Below are 5,166 nucleotides of genomic sequence, written 5' to 3'. Positions count from 1 at the left end.
CCATGAAAATGTGGGCAACGCACACTAAAAAATCATAACAGATACAAGTTTTAAAAATTTACTATAAATGTCACATTTTATCATACAAACATAACATCAAGTTAAAACAAAGGATGGATAGATCATTTCATATGCACCAATTCCAACAAAAATGTAGGTATATGCACTCTAACACGGCTTGGTTCCATACAATACAATGTAGTCATAGTTAACAAAGCATGAAAATAGTAATATACTTTGTTCATCAATTAAAGCTAATTTCTGTCCAAAAACATGCTTTTTGCATGTAAAGTAAAAACACCGAAAGGAGACCATTATAGGCATTTAAATGATCCACTTAGTTATCTTATTATGTTAACAGTATAAATCTTTACAAAGGCCAAGTATTCGCGAGCATCAAAAAACTTCAGTTAAGCACTTTAGAACAAAGATGAACCAAATGGTTCAGATTTAATCTCATGCTTTCAGACTGTAACCTTCACATCTAAATCAACCACAACCAGGAACTGTGAAGAACAATAACATATGTTGGAAGAAAAAAAGCATGCATTCTTCCATTTACTGATTAGACTTCATGGCATACAAAGTACATATTATCTTAGCCTGCACTTGAATATGAGATGGAATACAAGTCACACAATTTTCTCGATCCAAAAAAGTTAGTTCATACCCTCAAAGTTCAAAAGTCACAAAGGGCTGCTAGTGTTGAATTGACATGAAATAGCATAAAGAGTTGAGACAGAGAAGGCGTATCATAAATTCATAACATATATACGAAACATATTGTTAGCATGCTTTTCTAACTCTCCTAATTCAACTACATATTTTCCATATTCATTAGTCAACCTTTACTTAGGGACAATAAATTATGAAACCCATTGTCTCTAGACTTTGAGCCTAAATTGTTTGAAATTTTGATGTTGTAGCATTGGCACATGAAATTTTATACATGCCACTTCCTTATTATTGTCTTTACAATAAAATGAATAAAAGGAGAAGTATTATAAAAAAGGGTACAAGACAATGAACTGACTAAACTAATATAATGCTAACAATGTTTATGATATGCAAAAAATATATTGACATGATTTTCTAAATGAACCTGAGTTGCTTTCTGTAAAGAGCCCTCATATGAAAATGTTTAAAGTAAATAATTCAAGGGAATATAACTATATCCTTTTTTCCTTTAGTTCTGGTCGTACACATAACATTTTAGTTTAATGTAGCACACCATTGATTATTTTTTCTTTCCAGTAGGCTTTCACTAGTGACATGGTGCGAATAATACTGAGAAATAGAGAATATTCTGGTAATAGCACTGAAATTTCGAGACTGAACAAATGCACTTGTAGCATATCGAACACTCCTAAATCATAAACAAAAATAATATACCATCTATTAGTAATCTTAAAGAAAAGCGCACAATCTTCATTTCCATTGCTCCTTGAGATTGCAATTCAGTGCACATGCATTTTCGAAAATCCAATAGTACAGATACATCACCTCTGCTATAATAGGGGAAAAACTCGGGATCAATTAAACTAGTAGCTTGCAAACCCATAGAAGAAGGGAAAATGAAATGATTATTTATACAAGTCTATTACAAAGTCAGGTTTGAACAAGACATCAAGGCAGTAATGAAGTTCATACCACAGATAATGTAATTTTCTTCTTAGATACAGATTAAACTAATTCTGGTACATATATTCACCGAGCTACATGGGATAACAAGGACAAAAGGGAAATGCCTATGGAGAAAACACTAAACAGAACATGTCGTCACGTTAATACACTAACAGAAATCATGTCTTCGAGACCTATTTGATGAAATTATTCACCACACTTGGTTACATTGATTCACTGAACCGGTACTTCGATAGAAAATAAACTCAATGCATATTGAACACTTGATTATATTGATTTATTTAGAGAACAGAGGTACACCAAATTGTCAGAAAAATCTACTGAATTAGATTTGGTAGAGAACTAACTGAATTAGATCTTGATAGAACATCACATGTGCAGCCATTTGACGAACATGTGCGGTTTATCTCTACTTGATTACCTGCAGTGTACAAGATACAAAGAAAATTCAGTGCTAAAAGATTCAGAGAGTAAGCCCGCACACACAACACACGAGCTGATGCACGCACGCACATCTCACTCGTAGACACGTCAGACAATCGATTGCCACTACCACCGCTATGTCAGCATGCACACACAATGCACCCTGCGAGTTGGAGAAGGCAGTAGTCACGATTAGGAATCGACTGAGGGGACCACGCACCAGCCTTACCCTTCCAACCTTGCCCACGAATGCCTAGGATGGCTACCAGCGTAGGCAAAATGAACCAGTCGTTGCAGCAGCAATGAGGCCATGGTATTGAGGAAGCTAAAAGGAGGGGCAGCAGTAACAACACAAACCAGTGGCGACTAGGGTACACTGCGGCCTCCAGGGTGAAATTGTGGTAGACCGGCCACCCCACGGTCACCCCGGTCAGATGAGGCCTACGTCGGGGTTGAGCTCCGTGTGGATCTGCGCGCGCCAGATATGCAGCATCGACCCGTGGCCATGGTATTGAGGACGGGGGAGGTTGCGGATGAAAGAGGACGCAATCGATCAATCGTGGAGGTGGGGATGGGGTGGATCAAGGAGGCACTATCGGAACTGTGTGGGTGCGGGGGGACAAGGGGGGCTAGGGGACGAGGGGATCTGGGAGAAGAGAGAAGATGATGGGCGGCGGTGGAGGGAGAAAGAGATGGGGGCAGGGAGAGACCTAGGGTTAGCTTTTATACGTGGAATGGGTCAGGTGGGCTTGTGCGGGCTTCAGCGGGCTTGGTAGTTGTACCGGGCCAGTTCATGACGGATTCTTAAGACGTCATGGGAAATCCGTCATGTATTAACAGGTTTCTTGTAGTGTTCGATGGTGAAACCGAACCCCGAAAACGCCCGTGTACGAGGAGCGGCGAGGAAATAGACGAGCTGTTGAAAAATTGGAGAGATTGCCCACTGCCGGGAAAGAAGCAAAAGGCACCAGAGCTGGGAAAGAAGCGAAAGGCGCCAGAGCCGCAGCTGAAGGTATGGAAAACGAGGTCTGTTTTCTGGGACTTGCCGTACTGGAAGATCCACCGTGTGCCTCACAGCCTTGATGCCATGCGTATCACGAAGAACGTGTGCGAGAGTCTGCTTGGTACCCTGCTCAACATGCCAGAGAGGACCAAAGATGGGCCGAAAGCAAGGGCAGACTTGAAATCAATGGGCATCAGGCAGGAGCTTCACGCTAATGATGATGATGATGATGATGAGGCGAAGCAGGACACAGAAAGTCGTCGCAAAGGCAAAAAGGCCAAGAAGACCGGAAATGACTACCCTCCCGCGTGCTTCACTCTAAGTCAGGAGGAGATCGAGCAGTTTTTCACCTTCCTGGTAGGAGTAAAACTTCCTTACGGTTACGCGGGGAAGATAAGCAGATACCTAGACCCAGCGAAGCAGAAGTTCAGCGGGATGAAGTCTCACAACTGTCACGTGCTGATGACGCAGATACTTCCAGATGCAATCCGTGGGATCATGGACGCGCACGTCCGTGAAAAGCTATTTGGCCTATGCAACTTTTTCGACGTCATCTCTCGGAAGTCGATTGGCGTGAGGCAACTCAGAAGGCTACAGGAAGAGATCGTGGTGATACTATGCGAGCTTGAGATGTACTTCCCGCCCTCATTCTTCGACGTTATTGTGCATCTGCTGGTCCATATCATGGAGGATATCATCCAACTCGGGCCGACGTTCCTGCACAGCATGATGCCATTTGAAAGGATGAATGGTGTCATCAAAGGATACGTTCGCAACATGTCACGTCCAGAGGGAAGTATAGCCAGGGGCTTTCTGACCGAAGAGTGCATCTCCTACTGCACGAATTATCTAGGCATCGAGAACCCCGTTGGCCTGCCCGTCAACAGGCACCTCGGCAGGCTCGCTGGATGGGGTCACCGTGAGGGTCGCCGCGAAATGCATGTCGACTTCGAGGGTCGACTCGCCGACTTTGAAAGAGCAAACCTAGTCGTGCTACAACACATAGACGTGGTCTCTCCTTGGGTGGTAGAGCACAAAACCTTTATTGAGAAGACGTACAATGACCGAGGCCAACAGAGGACGGACGGAGATATAATCAAAGAGCACAACTCATGTTTCACGCGTTGGTTCAAGCAGAAGCTTCTATCGTACCCTTTACATGAGGATTCTTCCGCGGAAGAACAACTCATATTCTCCTTGTCACAGGGCGCCGAGCACAACCTGATGACCTATGAGGCGTACGATATCAACGGCTACACATTCTACACCAAGAACAAGGACATGAAGAGCGATGGTTATCAGAACTCCGGGGTAATGATGGAATCCTACACCGGTAATGACAAGGACAGATACTACGGAAGGATCGAGGAGATCTAGGAGCTGAGCTACGCTGGAGAGAAGGTCCCGATGTTCCGTGTCAGATGGGCCAAGAGCGCCCTAAAAGAAGACCGGTATTTCACCACCATGGTTATACCCGAAGCCAAATCCAAGACCGCGGGCGCAAACGTCACCGCAAAAAATGAGCCATGGGTACTGGCTTCCCAAGTGGACCAATGATTCTTCATTACCAACCCGTCAAAGCCCAGTCATGTTGTCGTGAGGAGAGGCAAAAGGAAGATCATCGGAATGGATGGAGTAGCCAATGAGCAAGACTTCGACAAGTACGGTGACCCAAAGATCAAACATGACGAAGACGATGAAGTAGCAGCACACACCACAAGAAGAAGCAGGACCACCCTACCTAAAGGACGTCCGTTCCACAGAAGAACTCCATTTGCGAAAAAGAAGGGCAAGAAGATTGTGAACAGATAGCTAGCTAAGATCAATTGTATTTAAATCGTAGCCTTCATTTCTCGATTGTATTTCATGGGCACTTTTTGATATCATGAATATTTTAAATTTCATGGGCACTTTTTGAATTCATGAGGACACTCGATCTCGACACCCCTCCATCTTGATCTGGATTCCCCCTCCATCTCGATCTCGATCCCCCTACATCTCGATCGCTATCCCCCTCCATCTCGATCTCGATCCCTCCCCCGCTCCAGCGCCGTCGACGAGCACCCCCCGCACCCGCCCCCGCTCCACCACCGCCG

This window comes from Triticum dicoccoides, chromosome 7B (genome assembly GCF_002162155.2).
Source record: "Triticum dicoccoides isolate Atlit2015 ecotype Zavitan chromosome 7B, WEW_v2.0, whole genome shotgun sequence".
NCBI lineage: Eukaryota > Viridiplantae > Streptophyta > Magnoliopsida > Poales > Poaceae > Triticum > Triticum dicoccoides.
Note: the sequence above shows the minus strand (reverse complement) of the source record.